The sequence below is a fragment of the Echinops telfairi genome, unplaced genomic scaffold (genome assembly GCF_000313985.2).
Source record: "Echinops telfairi isolate 266 unplaced genomic scaffold, ASM31398v2 ScPeMD7_3533;HRSCAF=4204_0, whole genome shotgun sequence".
Lineage (NCBI taxonomy): Eukaryota > Metazoa > Chordata > Mammalia > Afrosoricida > Tenrecidae > Echinops > Echinops telfairi.
Window position 1 is genome coordinate 2,930,272 of NW_022107431.1, and position 21,139 is coordinate 2,951,410.

The following is a 21,139-nucleotide window of genomic DNA, read 5'->3' on the forward strand; positions in this document are numbered from 1 at the left end:
TCCAGGAAGTTTCCCCCAGGTCTCAGGTCCCGACCCAGTATAGCACATGGTTCTTTCGATCCAGGTCTGAGCTGGGTGAGGGGCACTGGGGCTTACTTATTCCCAGTGGTGTAATCCTGGATGCTAGTCCAGACACCTGGATGACCAGCTCTTGAAGCCGGCCTGGCCGTGAGGCACCACACCCTCGTTCACGGAAGTCAGGGTCCATGTCGGCCCTCCGGGGGTGGGGTGGGGAGGGCCACCTTGTCCCTGCTGAGAGAGACCTGGCACCCTCAGTTCTCAGATGGGGATGGTGGGAGAAAGCAGCCGTGTGAAGGGGCCTAGATCTGTAGCCGTGCTCAGAGGGAGACGCCGCCAGTGCCCTGCAGTCTGTGATGTGTTGAGGGACCAGAGGTGGGTGTGCACTGGGGGGTTGGGAGGTTGTGTTTGCAGACCCGGGCTGGCTGAGACCTCCTCGGGATCAGGCGGTCAGCAGGGCCCAGGAGGAGCCGAAACATTGCAGCCCCTCCAGTCTGGTGAGAAGGGCTTCCAGGAGAGTGTTGGCATCGAGGCAGTGCACTGTGTGTCTGGGCTACACAGGGTTGGGTCCAGAGGGGCCCTTGTGTCTCACGCGGGTCAGGGGCAGCTTCCTGGGACCCCTGGGCAGCAAACGGTGACAGTGTCACAAGATGAGGAGTAAGGCTTAGAGTTCTTCCCCCCACCCCCTTGATCCCAGAGTTGGATTGCTTGCTTCTTCCTCCTTAAGGGCCCCTGAAGGGAAAGGAGGCAGGCTGCATGTGCATGCTGGAGTACACACACACACATACACACACACACACACACACACGCTCACACACGTGTGCGCACACACATACGCACTCGCACACACACATGCACACATGCACTTGTGCGCGCAAACTCATGCCGGAAAGACTGTGACTTGTTGAAACAAAGGCCTCATTTGGAGCATTAGCATTCCGAGTGTGGCGTGGCTCTGTGGTCAAGGCTAACCGCTTTCCCTGAATAAGAGCACAGAAGCTCCTTCCTCACAAGCCCCTTTCCCTGAGTGTGGATGGTAATGGGATTTGGATTTTCAGTTTCTTCCCTCGGTTCCCAGAGGGTTCTGTGGCCAGGCCATCAGACTAACTTCTCCACCCAGGTTTCCCTTTGCACTGTGCCTGCTTGGAAGCTCCGGCAAAATACCTCCATGTAATCAGCTTTTTAATTCTACCCAGAATGTGCTAGCTGTGAGGTCAAGCGGTGTCAGGGCCAGGAAGGGACAGCAACCTGGACTCGGGTTCCGTCTGGCCCCGAGTGACCTAGGTGGGCTCTCTCAGTCCATCCACACAATCAGCGGCTTCTGGGTGTACAAGGAATCCTGGACGCAGACAGGAGCCCGGTGGAATAGTGGGTTAAGTGCTGGGCAGTGAACCTCTCGGTCAGTGGTTTGAAACCACCAACTGCTCTGCTGGAGAAAGAGGAGGCTTCCTACGCCTGTAAACAGTTACCATCTTGGGCAGACAAGGAAGGCCATCCAGGGCATTTCACGGCCCTAGTTCTGGAAAATCTCCCCAACAATTTGTGAGGTCGTGATGTACTGCACCACATGGGTGTACAGCTAACAACAGATCATTACCCCCAGTTCTAATGGTTATTGCCCCAAAGGAGCTCTTGTTTCCTATGAAGCTCACATGGAGTTCCCAAAATCCCATTTGGGTGGATCAGTGGTCGATGACTCATGACAAGTGAGCAATATTGCATCGATTGGCCCAGGAGCAATTAGACAAAGGCCATGTAGAGCCATCAGTTAGCCCCTGGAATTCTCCTGTTTCTGTTATCCAAAAGAAAGCTGGCAAGTTTCGGGTTTTGCATGATTTACGTGCTATTAATGCAATTATCATTCCTATGTGTACCACCCAGCCTGGTCTTCCTGCCTCATCTGCATTGCCTATGAATTTATGTGTAATTACAATTGACGTACAAGACTGTTTTTTCTCCATACCCTTACATGACCAGGAAACATTTGCATTTTCTATTCCTTCTATTAATTGCGCTACACCCATGAGCAGATTTCAGTGGACATTTTTGCCCCAGGGTATGAAAAATAGACCGACCCTATGTCAGCTATGTGTTTGACAGGCACTGTCAAAATTCCCCTCTCAATGTCACCTCATCACTCTATGGATGACATTTTAATAGGGCATGAAAATCCTGTTGTCTTACAGACCTTATTAGAAAATATTACAATGGAGTTAAATTCTGGAGGACTTTGTATTGCAGTGGAAAAAATTCAAAAGCAGGAGACTTATTTATTTCTTGAACACTACTTAACTGCTAAACTGGTAAAGCCTCAAAAGCTCCATTTGTCTTTTCCTTCTGCCCCTACTTTGGCGTCTATGCAGCAGTTCTTGAGCAACGTAGCATGGATTCGCCCGTCTTTACGTGTTACCACTCAACACCTTGCACCTTTACTTTCCCTGCTTAAAGGCCCTCAACGACCAGAGGAAAGTGTTGCCATTTCTGCAGAAGCCCGAGAGGCCCTGCAAGTAGTAAATCAGGCCTTGAATGAGGCAGTGCTCTTTCGTTACCAACCTGAGGGACCCTTATGAGCTTTGGTGCTGCCGAGTAAAGGATTCCCCACGGGAGCCCTTTTTCAGGAAAGAAAACAAGAGTGGTGTATTGGGTCCGTATGGCCTACTCCACCTCCCCCACTGTAGCCCAACAACAACAACAATAACAACAACAACAACAAAGAGTTACCATCGTGGAGACCCACAGGGGCCGTTGTCCTTGTCCCGTGAGCTGCTGTGAGCTGGATTTGCCTATATGGCGGTGAGTTCAGTTTGAGTGCTGATGGTGTAGTGGTTACTCCTAGGGCTGCTAACTGCGAGGTCGACAGTTCGAATCCACCAGCCAGTCTGAGGGAGACAAAGGAGTCTTCCTCTTCCTGTAAAGAGCTGCAGTCTTGGAAGCCAGAGGGGCAGTGCCATTCGATCCGACGAGGTCCTGACAAGTGGGAATCGACTGCATGTGGTTGAGTTTGCTTTGTTTTTGTTTAGGTGCTTATGTTGCCCTGGGGTTAGGTGAGGGGCTGCTAACCACGAAGTTCATGGCTCTAACCCACCAGCCACTTTTGTTCTTCTTCTCCTTCGTTTAAATGGATACATTTTATTATATGTAAATTATACCACAGTTGGTGTCTGTTCTTCTGTGTATGTTTACAACAACAGATAAAGTTACTTAACAAGGGGGAGCGGGGAGGGATAGGAAAATGAGGAGTTGATACCAAGGGCTCAAGTAGAAAGTAAATGTTTTGAGAATGATGAGGGCAACAAATGTACAAATGTGCTTGACACAATGGATGTATGCATGGATTGTGATAAGAGTTGTACGAGGCCCCAATAAAATGATTTTAAAAATTACTTAACAATAACACTTATACATGCTAAAAATGGTAAATGTACATGCTCATTGTAGTAAGCATGGAAATATATAAGAACATCAAAAAGAAAATTAAAATTATGCAATCCCAACATTGAGGAGTAATTAATTGTTAACATGTCTGGTTACTGCTTTCTACTCAAACATGCATACATACAAATATAGATATATTCTGATTTTGTGCTTCTTGAGAGAAAGATGAGACTGTTTGCTCCCATGAACCCTGACTGGCCCAGAAATTCTGGTATAGAGAGGCTGTGCCTTGGTATCGACTTGATGGCTGTGAGATTTGGGGGCTGGGTTCATGGACTTGGTCTTAGCGTTTGTGTTAGTCTGGGTGGACTAGAGAAATAAATCCATGGACACACGTATGTGTATAAGAAAGAGATGTATATCGGAGAGGAATTGAACATTGAGAAAACATCCCAGCCCAGTCCAGATCAAGTCCATAAGTCCGATATTAGCCCATATTTCTGATATCAGTCTATAAAGTCCTCTTCACGAAACACATGCAATGACGCCAAACGCAGAAGATCACAGGCCAGTGGGTAGAAAGTCTTTGGATCCAGTGTCATTGGAAACATCTCAGTGCTGGCAGGGGCCTCTCTGTGGCTTCTCCAGCTTCTAAGGTCTGGTTGCGTCCATGTGGCTTGTCTTCTGCAGCGTCTCCCAGGGAGTAGCAGAGAGAGAGAAGGGTCTTCCACCTCCGAGGAGGAAGTACCAGATTTCCCAGAGTTCTCAGGAGAAGTCCAGGACCACAGATGTCTCATTGGCTATCTCCAGATTGACAGCCTAGACTCCACCCCTACACTCTTAATCCTTAAATTGACACCAGGTTAGGGGACGACCACACCGTTCCATAGATATGTTTAAAGGTCTGCTCTGCCAGGGCCCCTGGTGGTGCTGTGGGTTAAGTGCTGGGCAGGAACCCAGCAGCGGCTCCCCAGAAACCTGGACCAGGATTCTCAGAACACAGAGACAGATGTCCCTGTGAGAGCCGGCCCCAGCCTCGGGGCATCCCAGGGGGCGGGAGGTCTCCTCCCTGTGCGCTAGAAGGGGATCCCCAAACCTGTGTGGCCTCTGATGCTGACTGTGCCTCCCAGGGGAGGTGGACACCCTCTTGGTCCTACCTGGAGACATGGCCACAGATTCAACAGAGAGAGCTGCATTGTGGCCAACAGCATCTGCTTCTCCCCACCAACATGCACACACGCATGCACATGTGTGCATACTCATGTGCACAGACATGCACATGGATGACTTGGGATGCCCCGCCAGCCTGTCCTCACTTGGTGCTCTGTCTCTTTCCCCCCTCACACTGACTGTCCCTCTGTGAGGGCAGAAACCTTGCCTTCACTTGGGTCTCGCGGGCCCCAGGCAGCAGCAGGACATGCCAGGAACCTAGCTGTGCTAGGCAGGGTTCTCTCGAGAAACAAAACCAGGACACTTACGATTATAGGTGGATAGGTTTATACAGCATGAAGGGATATAACAGTTAATTAGTCCAAACAGCAGTACAGAGGGCTCAGTTCAACTCACTTCTGGGAACAGTTAATATACTGGAAGTCCTTCAACTCACAAGGGCTGCTGGGTCCAAGGTCAAGGGAGCAAACGGCTGAGTCTTCCCTAGTTCAAGGCAGGCAGAGTGTGCCCACAGGCAGCAAACAGCAGGGTGGGTCACCAACATTCAGCAGCTCAGGAGCTTAGCGAAGCACACCCGGATGAAATATTGAACTCAAGCAATTCAAGACGACAGGACCTGCCAGCCTCAAGCTCAAGCGATGTCCACACCAGCAGTGTGGGGAAGCAGGTCTTGAAGGAACCTCAAGCTCTAGTGACATGATCCATGTGTTGGCTGTCCCACAGGTAGTGTAGCTCACAAGTTGAGGTGGACAACTAGCTAAAGCAACCACACACTGGTCTGATCAGAGAGCAAGAGAGAGGGGCCGGGCCTTGATGAGCCATTTATCTCTTTGCTCTCCAATCAAATTGCAACCAGACTGATTCCACATGTTCCTATTGGCCAGGATGGCATGATAAACCTGTCACACCAGCCAGAGCCTCCCTTCTGCCTGGACATAAGGGCAAGGTCTGGGCTGGAAGAGGCAGGGGACTGGGGCATGCTTAGCGGTAGCAAAGTTCTCCTGGGGCATACACAAGGACTGTGATGGTGGACCCTTCTCTAGGCAAGGTCTTGCTTCTGCTCACTCCTGCAGGACAGAGGAAATGCATGTCCCAGAAGGCAGGGGGACTTCCCATGGCCATGTCCCCAACCGGTGGTTTTGGGGTGACGGTTCACTCCACGTGAACGTTCTTTTCTTCCCAGCAATGACATCGCAGCCACCTCGGGTCAGGGACTTGAGTTTTAACCAAAATCATTCCTTTGCTCTACATGGACAACTTTGGGGGGTGAGAATGGGGGTGCAGGGGCACTTTCTCACAGATTCATTTGCTGGCCTTCTGAGTGGCAGGCAGGGCACAGAGCAATCCAACCAGATGGGTCAGACCTCTCTGGACTCCTGTTTGGAATACGGACTATGGATGGTATGCACGTCCCAGAGTGCCCTGGCTGTTGGGCCTTGCCAGCCTGCAAGGAGGGATGCCTCAGATGACCAATGCCATCTGGGGCTCACAAGATCACCAGAGTGATCGTGCCCCTGCGCCCACAACCTCTCCTGGAGGTGCAGCGGTCCCTGGGGACCTCCTTGGGCCACAAGGAACCTAGAAGAGGCCAAAGTTCATTCTCTGAGCCTTATTCAGAGGCTGGCTAGACAGACCCTGGTTGGTTATTCTGCTGGAAGTGGAGATTCCCAAAGTCGTCCTCTTGCTCCACATTGTCCGCAGACACGGCGACGCTCTGCTGAGGGCAGGTGTGGGCACCTAGAAGCCCAGCTGCAGGGAGAGCAGCCTCGGTGCGTTCTGAGAGGAAGCCAGGTCCAGAGGGGCCATGCAGTCCCCACAGGTCTCCCCACCCCACTGCCCTTTGCCCTCTGCCCTCTGCAGCTGCTGTGCTCCCTGCAGTGGGCTTTCAACCCCATCAGTAATGTCCCTTTGACCCTGCTCCTTCCTGCCATCCTGCTCCTGGCTCCACTCCCCACACCTGCCTTTAAGCCACTCGACTCCCCACCACCCACGGGTGCCAGAGGACATGTCTGCAGGGCTTCCAGGACCTGATTGTTAGGCAGGGGATCATCAGGCCTTTCTTCCAAGGCACTTCTGGCTGGACTTGAACCTCCAACCTTTCAGTTAGCAGCTCAGTGTGTTCACGCTTTGCCCACCCAAGGACCCTGCCCCTGCACGGTGCTAATGGAGGAGTCTCCAGGTGGGGCCAGTGTTGACCAGGAGGCCGGTGGTTCAAGCCAACCCGAGAACATCGGGAGGAAGGCCCGACACCGTTTCTGACAGCCAGGCTGGCGGCCCGGGGAGGCCCTCTGACGCACGCACGGGGCATGGCCGTGAGTCATGGCAGACACAGCGGCAGAGGCGTTTGTTTTTATTTTCGGCTCTCTCTCAAGCCGCCTGCAGCCACCACAGTTTAGACCTGGTGCACACAGCCTGCAAATTGGTTAATTATGAGGCTGGAGGTGATGTTGTTGAAAACTAAAGATTCCCTATTTCTGAGATGGTAAGTTTGGTCTCACGAAATGTCCCTGCCCCCGTCCTGAGAAAGGCAGCAGGTTGGATACCCTGCCCCTGACCCCATGCTCAGTTACACCTGAGGCCTTGAACTACCTGTCAGGGTAGCTGCTTATCAGGTCCTGTGTGCCTTTGTGGGAGGCTTCAATGTCTGCTCCAAGGCCGATGCTGCGAAGCCCGGGTGCTTTCTGAAATCAGGGCTCGAACAGTGAGCTGAGTTTGCATCCCTGCAGGGGCCTGGTGGCGTAGTGGGTTATGTTCTGGGCCACTCACCACAGGGTCAGCTGTTCGAACCCACGAGCTGCTTGCCAAGAGAACAATGAGGCTGTCTGCTCCCACAGGATTCATAGCCTCCCAGACCCAAACAGCCCTTCTGCTTGGTCCCATCACATCACGATGAGTCAAAATCGGCCCAGGGCCAGTGAGGCTTTTGGTTGGTTGGTTGGTTTGGTTTTGCATTGCTTACTGCCAGTGAGGGCGGCATTTGACCCCCTCCCCTGCGGTCCCATGAGGTTCTAATAGAGCTCAGAGAGGACACACGTCGGTCAGTATGGAGGTAAGCCCACGGGCTTCTCACGAGCGCTACAAGTCCCCCAAGCGGGGGCTGCAGGAAGAGGGAGTACTGGCACGTGACTTCCTGACTCAGGCAGACACTTTGGCCAAGTGAGGGCCAGCTAGCAAAGGGCGTGTCCTGTGAAGCCGCTGCCCCTCTCAGCCTGGGTGCCCTGAACTTGGGGCTGAGACAAAGCCACTGCTCCACACCCAGGGTCAGCTCCTAATGGGCCCCCAGAGCTGCAGCAGTGTGTGTGTTTGGGGGTGAGGGAGAAACAGGAAGGGTGGCTTGGGTGGGGGCGTGGCTGGAAGAATCGAAATGCCATGGGGCGTGGGAACCACAACCAGGTGGCCCAGCTGCACCTTGAGTGTGTGTTTAAGTGACTGCAATGGGGCGGAGGGTGGGCAGGGACCACAGGGCTTCCAGAGGCAGAACCAATGTTCTCCTGTAGTGGGTGCAGCAGTAGGGCCTTAGGTGGGGGCCTGAGGTGGGAGCACCCCTGGAAGCCATCCACTGTGCCTTCCTCGAGATCGAGCACAGTTTGTGGGAAGTCCAAATCACATAAGGCTCTACGTCACAGAGCGTATCACAGAAGTAAGAGATGCATGCCTGTATTAACCGGTAAGAGGACTTCCACGCAGTATCGGTTGCACTTATGTGAACAGCGGGGGTTATTTTGTTGGCAGTCCAGGAAAATTGCTTAACAAGATCTCTGTGCATGCTCATTTTTCAGTTGCTTGCCTGAAGTTGATTGCCCCTGGTGGGTGGGTGTTTAAGTCCAGGATGTGGGGTCTCCAGTCCTGTCCACGTCACTTGGTGAGCATTGTCCCAGCAAATCACATCCTCCAAACCAATGACTCAAAGACTCTTGCCGTCATTAGAGTCCTTAGATGATTGTGCAAATGGGAGGACTGTGGTGACCAGGAGGACGGTTTTGTTTGTCTCATTCAATGCCTGTAGGTTTCACTGCCGCATGGAGTGCCTCACCCAACTCCTGCTGGCACACCCAATTCTCACAAAGCAATAAGGAAGGGTTTAGCGAGATAGCCACAGGGGCACACATGTCCCTCTGGTCAGTAAGTGTGCATGCCACCCATTCACAGATCCAAGCACAGATGGTGTTTTAACTATTAGAATGTGACTCCCAGAACAGCCATCTCTCCTGGGTGATTGGTGCTTATTGAGAACTGGTTCTACACGTTCCATGATATTGGAATGATTCAGGGATGTGTGGATTTCCTTTAAACTATCAATGCCTTGCAAGCACACTCCCAAGGGACAGCCACTCTGGGTTCAGCTGGGACGTGAAGATGAGATGCAGTTGCCTTAGACTTTGTATGAGAGTTTTTAATACTCTGAGACTTTGGGGGTGGGTGGGGGGGTGCACCAACATTCCATGAATGTCTAAATAAGAATTTTCTCCTAAATACAAAACCGACGGTGTTTGCTTAGCGGGGCCTGTTTGTGAATCGCATGCGTTTTTGTGATTATTCAGAGCCATTGAGTTGTCCCTGACCCTGCGCGCAACAGAAGGAGTGACGGCACCACCCTCCCAATCGTGTCTGTGTTTGAGCCCATTGTGGCAGCGATGGTGTCAGTCCATCTCCTTGAGGGTCTTCTTCTTTTGCAGTGAGCCAGCATGATGTCCTTTTCCAGGGACCAGCCTCTCCTGGTACCATGTGCACAGTCAGTGAGACAGTCTCACCACCCTCCATTCTAAGGAGCATCCCGGCTGTACCTCTTCCATGACGGGTTCTTTCGTCCTCCGGCTGTCCATGGTCTGTCAGCCTGCTGCACCTGCATTACCACTGAGGGGCATCAATCCTTCTCCCGTCTCCCCTGTTCATTGCCCGGTGTTCACGTGTATCTTATGTGATGGACAAAACCATGGCTTTAGCCAGGCACACCTTAGTTCTCCAAGTTCATCTTTCCTGTTTGTGATAAGAGAGATCTTTTGCAGAAGATGTGTCCGATGTAATGTGTCATTTGACTTCTCGACTGTTGTTTCGATGAGTGCTGAATGTGGATCCCAGTAAATTACAGCATGGGTTACTGGCCAGACACCACTCTTTGATGAAGCTTGTGAAGAGAAGCACTTCTCCAAATATAGTCATCCTCAGAGTGTGAGGCACAGACAGGCAGGCAGGATGGCCCGCAGAGTAGAGAACGCCATTGGAACATGGGGCTGGCGTGCTTGTGCCACAGCCAATGGACAGGTCCAGAGATCCAGTATTTCTAGCTGCAGGGCCCAGGGCCCACAAAAGTGATTAGAAGTTTTTGTAATGGCCCTGTTATCATAACAGGACTTGTCAGAGGGCACCGTCACACGACCTTGTCCTCCGGACTGAATGTCTGAACCCGTGGGTATGCCTTCAGCTCTTCAAAGCATAAAGACAGTCATCTACGGAAGTCACTCTCAGTTGAGGCTCCAGCCTGCAACCTGGGCCCTCTGCAACAGTAAGCAGTATTGTTTGTGAGGAAACGGTCTGATGAACTCGTGGACTTACGGTGGAGTCTAAGAATTAAACTTGCATCCTAGTAGGAGCAGTCTCTGAAAACCTTAAGGACAGCAGTGCCACGTTTCTGATCTACTGTCAGAAGGTGAGCCGCTCACAGTAGAAGGCGCCCAAAAGATGACTGAGGAGGAGCTGCCCCCTCCCGGGACCATTCGCCTCAATGACACGGATGAAGCAAAACTTTAAAGACCTTCAGTTGCTGATGGGGCACAACGCAAGAGGAGGAGAGGCTGTTGCAAACATCCGTAAGTAATTAGCAGGCAGGCCGTACAAGTATGACTCTAGGAAAATTGGAATGGTCAAAAATGAAGTAGAATGCATTATGGTTGACATCCTAGACATGGGTGAGCTGAAGTGAATTGCTGTCGCCATTTTGGCCCGGTCATTCATGTGGCTTATGATGCCAGGGATGACAAATTCAATAGGGATGGCATAGCGGCGTTCATTGTCAAAAAGAACATTTCACTGTTTATCTTACAGCTTGCTGCTTTCTGCAATGGGATAATATCTATGTGCCTACAAGAAAGTCCAGTTACTACAAATATTATTCAAATTTACTCGCCAGCCACTAAAGCTAATAATGAAGAGATTGAAGAATTCTACCAACAGCCTGAGATTGATCAAACACACAAGCCAGATGCATTGATAGCCATTGGAACATGATGATAGGAAACAAAGGGGGAGGATCTGTGGTGGGCAAGCATGGCCTTGGTGCTGATAGAAAAGAAGCTGGAAATGGCACGACAGATCATGCAAGACCGAGGACTGCTTCGTGGAGAATACTTTTATCCAGCAATATACATGTTGACTATGCACACGGACCTCACCAGAGGAATACACAGGAGTTGAACGCTCTGCATCTGTGAGAAGAGACAGCGGAGAGCAGCACTGCAGAGGCCCAAACAAGGCTCGGCGCCACAGGTGGAACAGGCCGTCAAGTGCTCATATGCAAGCTCAGGTCGAAGTTGAAGAACATTTTTTTTAATTAAAGGGTAATTTTATTGGGGGCTCTTACAGCTCTTATAACAATCCGCACATCAATTGTGTCAAGCATATTTGTACACAGGTTGCCATCACTCTTCTCTAGACATTTACTTTCTTTTTTTTTTAATACTTTTATTGGGGCTCTTACATCTCTTACCACAATCCATACGTTCCTCCAGTGTGTCAAGCACATTTGCACATATGCTGCCATCATCATTTTCAAAGCATTCTCTTCCCACTTGAGCCCCCGATATCAGCTCCCCATTTCTTCCCCCTCCCTAACCCCGTCATGAACCCTTGATAAGTTAAAGATTACTTTTTCCATATCTTACATCATCCTCTGTTGCCCCTCCCCAACTTTTCCATTATTCATCCCCGCTGGGAGGGGGTTGTAGATTGATCCTTGTGATCGATTCCCTCTTCCTCCCCTCACCCTCCCCTAATCCTCCTTGTATCTCTACCACCCTTGTTTGCCCTGAGGGGTTTATCTACCCTCGATTCCCTGGGTTGTGGGCTCTTATTTGTAGCAGTGTGCATGCTCTGGTTTAATCCGATTTGTAAGGCAGAATTGAGGTCATGATAATGGGGTGAAGGAAGCACCAACGAACTAGAGGACATTTGCGTGTTTCATAGGTGCTATACTGCACCCTGACTGGCTCATCTCTTCCCTGTGACCGCTCTATGAGGGTATGTCCAATTGTCTACAGATGCCCTCCCCCATTCACCTTGGTATGGTTTTATTTTGGGTCTTGGATGCCTGATACCTGATCCCATCGACCCCTCATGATCACACAGGCTGGTGTGCTTCTTCCACATGGACTTTGTTGCTTCTCAGCTAGACAGCCGCTTGTTTATCTTCAAGCCTTTAAGACCCCAGACACTGTATCTTTTGATAGCCGGGCACCATCAGCTTTCTTCACCGCATTTGCTTATGCACCCACTTTGTCTTCAGCGATCGTGTTGGGAAACTGACTAACATTGAAACAAGTCCACAAGATCCAAAATATGACCTTGACCACACCCACACCCCCCAATCTACAGGCTCTCTCAAGAACAGACTTGACACCTCGGGCACTAACATCGGCAAATCCCCCTCCTCTCCGACCCTCAGCTTTGTACTCCTCGCCTGAGGAATCCCGTGTGAGCACTAAGTAAGTAGATATTTAGACAGCCCCTAAAGTAATGCCTGGCCACGAGGAAGCACTGCATCATGCATCTTCAAGACAACACCGCCGACAAAAGAGCAAGGCTTTTGGGGTCCAAGGCTGTGGCATGTCTGCCAGGAGGAGACAGTCACACTCCTTCCTGGAGTCTCTGTGAGACCAAGTCAGTAAGAATAACGTGCCAGCGAGGCAGCACTTTCCAAACGTTCACTCGCTTCCCAACTTCATACTGGTAGAAAGAATCCGGCCCCTGGGTACCACTTTCAACGTAGTGAAAATCGGCAGTGACGATCACATCGTGTCGGTGGAACTAAACCAAACAGCCCAGATGCTGTGGCGTCCACCCAAGGGCCCCAAGTGTTCAGAAGAGCACTGAGCCATGGATTTCCAAGGCCATGACCTACAGGAAGCAGATCGCCAGGGGTGTCTTCCCAGGGCTTCCAGCGGCTTCAAGGTGGGTTTCCAACGGCCAACCTTCAGTCAGTTTTGAAGTGCTTCATCTTTTGCACCGCCTGCTCACGGAAACAAGGGAGGGATCAAATTGGGGAGGAAATTGTCAAGTTTGTCTCAAGAGGGAGGGTAATCGCTCAGAACGTCAACTTCTCATGTCACCGCCTTCTCAACTTGTGGCTCGGCAGCACTTAACCAAAGTGGGGTGTAAGCAGTGATCGCTCACCTTTATTCTGAAGAGCCACTTGGCTTCCATCAATTTGAGATCTCTGATTCCATCATTGAGACATCTGTACAAGCAACGTGGGCTTAGACCTTTCTCGAACAGAGAGCCCGCCCTGCGCGTGGGCGGCAGCGCTGCTCTGAGCGTCGCTCTGGCACGGAGGGAGGCTGGGGGGGTGCCTGGAGATGGTGCCTTCATGCTGGCGTGTCTCGGGGACGTGGGCAGCCGTGGGGCGGCTGGGAGGCGGGTGTGGGTGGCAGTGAAGAGCCAGGCTCTGCTGCTCTCCTTGTGCGAGACTTAGCACAGTCAGACGTCTCTCCTCAAGTCATCTGCAGCTCTGCAGTCTGAACTGAGTGGATTTTAAACACCATGTGAAAGGTCTATTGTTTCAGCGATTGTTGTTCATGCCGCTGCATTCAATTTTTCTGAAATGCTCCGGGGCAAAGAGAAGAGCTTTTCTGGAGAAAGCAGGGGGACAGATGCCCAGCTCTCGAATCCCCGGACCGAGCAAAGAAGGTGCCGCCCATTGGACACTCACTGACCAGCAGCACCCGGGCCCACCGTGCTGATGTCTTCCACTGCGGTCTCCCCCAAAAGGCGCATGCCTGTCACTCTCTCCCAACAATTACCGGCAGATGCTGCAGGAACAAGGGACAAATCTGTTGTATGGCTTTATGAGGCCATGCCACACGGTAACCATCTAAGACGTTGGTCGGATACTGGGCCCTCTGGGTTAGAAGTCATGGTGGCTGTCATGTCCCCTCCTCCTGTGTAATTTGAAATATGACCCCTGTGAGACTTCTACACTCACTCTGATATTGAAAACAAAACAAGCCCACCACCCTCTGGGAATGTGGCTGTGGTTCTTACCCGAAGCTCACACCTGAGGCTGGGGCTGAGGGGGGGGCAGTGTGGGCATCGAACTATGACCCCCCAAAAGATGTGCTCAAGTCCCAACCCTGTGCTTGTGAATGAGACTCCGACTAGGTTTTTGGAGGCATTACCAGTTAACATGAGGTCTTACCAGGATAGGGTGAGTCCTGGCTCCAGCTGAGTGGTGTATCCCAAAAGAAGAGAGGCAGACAGGGAAGATGGAAGTATAGCTGCACAGGCAGAGAGTGGCTGCACCTCCCGGCTGAGATGGCCACGCCCTGGCGTTCTCCATCGCCTTCTCGTGCACGCTGGACGCTGCAGAGGGAAGGCCCAAGAAGAACCCATGCATTTGAAGGGTGTCCCTGGAGAAGAAGTACCAGGGACTGCTGAAAGGACAACCGATCTGTCTTGGAAGAAGTAAAGACGGAGTGCTCCTGAGGCAAAGATGGCCAGACTTCCTCTCACACACTGTGGGCACGTTGTCAGGAGAGACCAGTCCCTGCAGCAGGACACCGTGGTTGGTAAAGCGGAGGGGCAGCCAAAAGGAGGAAGGCCCTCAATGAGATGGATGGACGCAGTGGCTGCGACTCAGACCGTAAGGACAATTGTGAGGATGGCGCCGGGCCAGGCGGTGTCTCCGTGTGCTGTCCTTCGGGTCCCTGGGTCAGAACCAATTCGATGACAGCTGACAACAGCAACAAGCTAAGGGGCACTGAGGCTTTTGGACCGTCACCAGGAACTAAAAGGGGGGTGGGTCACTTCCCCCTTAGAGCCTTCAGAAAGGATCCAGAGCCAACGCCCAGAGTCCACGTCTGTATCTTACATAATGGCGAGACAATCGTTTCTGTTGCTGAGAGAGTCTGGGGTGTGTAGGGGTTATGCTGTGAGCTGCTAACAGCGAGGTCAGAAGTTTGAAACCATCAGTCACACCACAGGAGAAAGGGAAGGCTTTCTACCCCTGCAAGAGTAGAAACCGACAGGGGCAGTTCGACCCTGTCCTATGAGGTCACCCCGAGTCAGCACCGACTCCGTTGGCTGTGACTTTGCGCTTCAGTGAATCAATGCGGGCGGCTTGTTATCATAGCCGGGGACACCAATTTGAGCATCCAACTAGAAACAGGGCCTCAGATGAGAGAGAGCAGACCATCAGGGGGAGCCCGTCAAATTATGTCAGGGAACATTTAAGGTACCCCATTCCTCACCAAGCTCTGGATCCCACAGAAAATATTTCCAGTCTTTCAGGGTGATACTTCAAGCAAGTATCTCAGGACCCCCCAGAAAACTGGCCAGGGATGGTACTTTACATTGATAAGCATGTCAGTATATGAAAAGCTTACTGTGTAAAGGCAGTCGGGTGTGTGGGTCATAACAAATTATGGGTCACATTGAGGAAGAATAGAAATTCCAGAACGCTTCCTCCTGCTCACGTGGGATGGGTGCAGGGACCAAGAGGCAGACGTTCAAACAGAACAAGGGCAGAGTGAATGGTGTACGGTCTGAAAAGGTGTGTGTCAGGGTTGGATCTGCTCACCTGGCTTATTCAATCTGTATGCTGAGCCAGTGAGGAGCTGGGTTACATGATGAAGTGTGGAATCCTCCATCGGGATTGGAGGAAGGCTAGTCAATGGCCTTTCATAGGCAGATTTCTTCTGGGCATATGCCCAGCAATGGTATTGCTGGATCGTATGGTAGTTCAATTGCCAGATATGTTTTAGATATCGTCTTCCACAATGGCTGTACGTATTTACAAGTCCCCTGGCAGTGGATCAGAGTTCCTATCTCACCACACCCTCCCCAACATTAGTTTGGGGCATTAGGTGGTATCTCGTGGTTGTTTTGACTTGTATTTCCCAGATGGCTCGTGTCCGGGAGTAATTCCTCGTGTGCCAGTCTTTGTTAATTGTCTGTTCAGGTCCTTTTCCCACCTTCTCAGAAGGCCATTCGTTTTTTCTTATTTAAACTTGTAAAATACTATCGATTTTTATAATTGGTCCTTTGCCCCCTCTGTCGTTACTAAATACCGTTTCCCAGTCTGTTGGGCTCTCTTTCACTCGTTTGATGAAGTCTTTCTACGTACAATGGTGTTGTATTTTTAATAGGTCCCGCTCCTCTGTTTTATCTCCCATGGAGTGGGTTCCCTCCGTCATTTCTGATAGCCCGTGTACCTGCACTAGGGCTCCTAGCTTTGTCCTGATTTTCTCATTGATGCCGCTGGTGGCTTTGGCTTTTGCACTTCGCTCTTTGATCCACCTTGAGTGTGTTCTTGTGTACAGGGCGAGAAATGGGTCTTGTTTCATTCTTCTGCACATGGATATCCAAATTTCCCAATGCCATTCATTGAAGAGGGCATCTGCTTCCCGTTGAATACATATTGGGCCTTTGTCAAAAATCTGTTGTCTGTGTGGTTTTTTTTTTATTTCTGGGTTTTCTGTCCTGATCCATTGGTCCATGTAGCCATCATACTGTACCAAGGCTGGGCTATTTGACAACTGTGGCTGTGTAGTAGGTTTAGAGGTCAGGTAGTGCAAGACCACCTACTCTGTTCTATTTCTTGAGGAGTTCCCTGCCGGTCCTGGCAGGCCAGGCTCTTTGCGATGAGCTCACACGTATGCAAAATGGACGATGAATCGGGACTGCCAGATGACTGAACAAACCAGCGTGGGACGAAGCACAACCACCACATTTCAGGTTGGCAGTGTACCTGTTGACACAGGAGCTCTGAGCTCCACTCATCGCTTTCCAACCTGTGCCCTGTCGTTTCCCCCTCAAGACTTCTCTCATCACGTGTCGGTATGAAAATCTGGCTCAACATGGACCACAAAGGCGATGCCATAAACTCTTCCCTCGGACTCCATGATGAAAGCGTGTGCACTAAGAGCCCAGTGGCCTTCAGGGACCTGCTAGCACCTTCCCAGGCCCCGAGGCACCCCGTCTGCAGGTGGGCGCCTCTCAGGGCCTGCTCCCACCTTCAGCCCAGGTCCAGCATTTTGGACTTGTGTCCACATGTGCTCGCTCACAGATCAGCAGCACCTGCTGCTCAGAGGGTTGGTATGCACCTGGGAAAATGGCTCAGGTTGTGGAGGCGGCTTGTTCCTGGAAGACGCACCAAACCTGCCCCCAATCAACAGGCAGGGGTGCCTGTCTAGGATACAACATGAGCCAGGAGGCAGCCTCTTCCCATGGAATGTGCAGTGCCAGCCAACAGCAGGACTCTGGTGCCTCTGGGTTAGCCCTGGGATAACAGGCAGAGCGGTGACCCCCAAACAGGATGCCCCCCCCCACTTACCGCAAACCATGGAGCCCAGGACACAGCTCGGCTCCGTCCATAGCCCCCGCAGACATGGGCCATGCTGCACCGGCTATGGGCGCTGAGGGAACAGCTCTCTGTGGCCACGCAGTCCCTTGCTCAGCTCAGAAGTGCTGGTGAGACACTGCTCTGGGATTCTGATGGAAGCGGGCTGTTGACCACTTGCTTACCTGTGCTGCTGGCTCCATGACCCTGTGATCCAGCCCTCGGGGAAGGGGGGCACTTTCAGGGCTATCCACTAGTTGCAGACGGCAAGGAAGCACGTGGACTAGGCTCATGGAAGCTCAAGTGTGCACCCTGTTGGACTTTCAAGATGTGATTTTGGAGAGTGGGTCCCCTGGCTTCCTCCTGAGGCACTTCTGGGTGGACGTGAACTTCCAAACTTATTAATAATGGACAAGTGGACCGTTTGTACTGCCCAGGGACTCATACTCTGCCTTGTGGCTATTAGGTGCCCTTGACCCAGGTCCAGTCCAGAGTGACTGTATGTGCAGTATAATGTGCAGATAGTACAGTATAATGCAGTGTGACACAGCAGATGAGCATGTAAATGACAAATACAGTGGGGGACAGATTACAGAGTGCTTTTTAAGGTCTCTGGCAAGAACCCTTCAGTTTAAAATAAAAATTAGAAAAGCCATTGAACTATTACTTATAACTAACCAAGAAATTTTATGTCTAGATGGCTGCATATTTATACCTAGCTCCAAAGAAGTCACGTGGCCATCCAATGTCCCTTTCCCAACATTCACATTTTCTTCCCTGATACAATTGACCACTCTGTTAACCCAGCATTCTGTGCCATGAGAGGATTAGATGCCCAGAGAAAGCAGAAATTACCCAACATGACCACAGAATGTTTGATGGACCTTTATATTTTTTTAAAATCATTTTATTAGGGGCTCATACAACTCTTATCACAGTCCAAACACACATCAATTGTGTAAAGCGCATTTGTACATTCATTGCCATCATCATTCTCAAAACATTTCCTCTCCACTTAAGCCCCCGGCATTAGGTCCTCATTTTTCCCCTCCCTCCCTGCTCCCCACTCCCTCATGAGCCCTTGATAGTTTATAAATTGTTATTTTGTCATATCTTTCCCTGTCCGACGTCTCCCTTCACCCACTTTTCTGTTGTCTGTCCCCCAGGGAGGAGGTCACATATAGTTCCTTGTAATCAGTTCCCTCTTTCCTACCCACTCTCCCTCTACCTTCCCTGTTTCGCCACTCACACCACTGGTCCTATAGGGCTCATCCGCCCTGGATTCCCTGGATTTTCAGTTCCTATCTGTACCAGTGTACAGTTTGATGGACCTTTAGCATCCAAAGTGGTCTATTAAAAATCCAACCTTCAGGGATCAATAGGCAAATCCTGATCAAAGAGAGGAAACAGACAACAGGATTTCAATTTCTACCACTGTGACTGAGACAGAAGGAATTGCGGAATCCGTCCCCCTGAGAGAATCTTCACACCAAGACGCAAAACTACCCCCCAAGTCATTTTTAAACAGCGCTGCAGGTTCAGCCACACACCCTGGGCTCTCTGAGTGAGGTTACACCATCGTGCCAAAGGAGACAAAGGGCCTCTGCTGCAGAGTCTCTTAAGCCGGTTCCTGACCCCAGATGGAGCTGCGGCAGTGGTGAGACACCTGGTGAGTGTGCACGAGGCCACGGGTGATTCAAAATCAAACTCGAGGTGACTCCGAGGTGTTTCTGGCAGCACCTGCCCATGTTACAACGTCGCTGCAGCCTCGGTCCTGAATATACAACCTGCATACTTGCAAGCCAAGGGGATTCAGAATATAACACAAACAGATGTAGGAGCTCTGTGCTTATTGCAGCAGCTCCACAGCACGGAAAACATGGAAGCAATTAGAAACCCCAAAGACAGGGATGGATAAACAAGCTCTGGTACATTCATACCATGGTGGAGTTTAATGTGTCCATAAAAATGCTAATGCTAACTCCCTCAAACACCCAAAGTTTGGTTAAAACTGGAGCATGTTATGCTTATCAAACTCAGGCAACCTTACAAAGATAAACATTTCGTAGCACCTGTGTTATGAGGAAAAAGAAAGAAGAGATGTGGTTTATACACCAAAAGACGAGACTTTGAGGACAATGAAGAGACCGGGACGGGGGCTGGAGACTGGTGGGAACAGAGAGAGAGGAGGGGGGAGGATGGGGCAAAAAATGGAGGGTTTGGCATGAAAAGAATACATTAAAATAATTTTTAAAAAGAAATGAAACTTGCTCCATGAAGGAAAAATACAAAAAACCCAAAACAAACACCAACAAGAAAACACCTCCTGATTCCCACCCACCCCACCCCCGTCAGATCTAGATGTTGGTCTGAGAGGCCCCCGAAGTCGGAGCAGTGAAACAGAGGAAACACGGTGTGCATTCACAGCCAAAGCCCGTCCCCAGCGTTCCATGTCCAGCTTCACAATACGACTGAAACCATTCCCTTCAGTCACGGCCCACTTTGGGGCCCCACCTGTAAGTGGGAGGGACTGATGCGCCACCAATCAGGCACTGTGACTGCTGTCTCCTTGATCCCCTATTTAGCTAGCCCCCTGACCTTAAATCCTCAGATGCCATTGTGACCCTGGGCTAACGGCCTTCCTCATCCAGACGGGTGACCTTGCCTTTATGTTGTCATGGTCCCTTTAAGCCTTAAGAAATGTTCTCCTTGGGTTATTTTATATGCATTTAAAAGTGTGTAATTAAATACCTACACACCCAGTGTACCACACAGATTTCTCAGGTGTTAACGAGGCTTGAGTGGGAAAGTCTAAGAATCTCCTCGGTAGACAGGTGATGGGAGAGGGGGTGGAAATGAAGGTGAAGAGTTCAAGATAAAGTGCAGCATTTGGACAGCGGTCCCGGCTGGAGACGGGTGTTGCACTGGCTGCAAGGCCGCTCCCCCACAGTTTAGGAGCTCTGCTGCAGAGCACAGAGGAGACGTGCAGGGGGGAACCCCTCCTAGTCAAGGACGGCGACACCCATGGATGGAGACATCAGGAAGAGCGACACAGTCAAACTCCTCGAGGTGTACGAGGAACACCTGAGGAATGGGTGCACGCTCTTCGGTGTGAGCTTTTTTCCAAAATTATAATGATTTTTAAAAGATGCAGATGTCCTTCATTCACTCATACACCTGTCCTCGCCTTATAGCCATCTACTGTTGGACAGTGGCCTTCGGGAAAAGGTAGCATGGCAGGAACATGGCTGCAACGCACAGCATTGGCTCAATCTGCTGCACAGGACCTGTTCAGAGCACTGAAAAGCAAGCGTGTGCCTTTGTGGACTGAGGTCCACCGACCCAAGCCACGGGATTTTCAGTCTCCTCATATGCATGTGAGAGTTGGACATTGAAGAGTCGATGCATTTGCCTGGTGGTGCTGGAGGAGACTATTGACAGTACCAGGGACTGCTCAAAGGACAAACTGAATCTGTCTTGGAAGCAGAAGAGCGGCAAAGAAGCCCTTGACAAGATGGATCGACCCAGGGGCTACAACAATGGGCTCAAGCCTGGGGACGATGGTGAGGATGGTGCAGGGCCAGGCAATGTTCTGCTCTATGGTGCTCGGGGTCACCCTGAGTCAGAACCAACAGGCCAGCACCCAACCACAACTCAGTGGGCAGCAGACTCATGCGGGTGCCTTCTCCCACTGCTGGGAAGGGACCTCGGTGTGGGGAAGAGGCTAAGGGGTGGGGGAGCCCATGCAGCCTGTTAGCTGTGACTCAGACGTCATCCACCCAGGATGACATGACACACAGTGACGAGGACACCCCTTCATAGACACTGCCGCAGACTGGGGTCTCGGCGTCTTCCTGCGGAAGCCATTGTCTCCTTCATTGATTCTCTGAATAGATGGATGTACGTGGATTGTCTGCAGTGTGGCGTCTGACTAGTTCTGACTCATGCTCAGAACAAGGGTTGGGCACTATGGGCTGTGTTCGCTGTTGTTCTGGGAAGACACAGTGGAACACACACACACACACACCC

The 21,139-nt window shown here is 51.1% G+C and overlaps 1 protein-coding gene across 1 annotated transcript in view; it reads left to right on the forward strand.

Annotated features, from left to right (window-relative positions):
- PDE10A (phosphodiesterase 10A) overlaps positions 1 to 21,139 on the forward strand; it is a 422,142-nt gene that overhangs the window by 184,088 nt on the left and 216,915 nt on the right. The window lies entirely within an intron of this gene.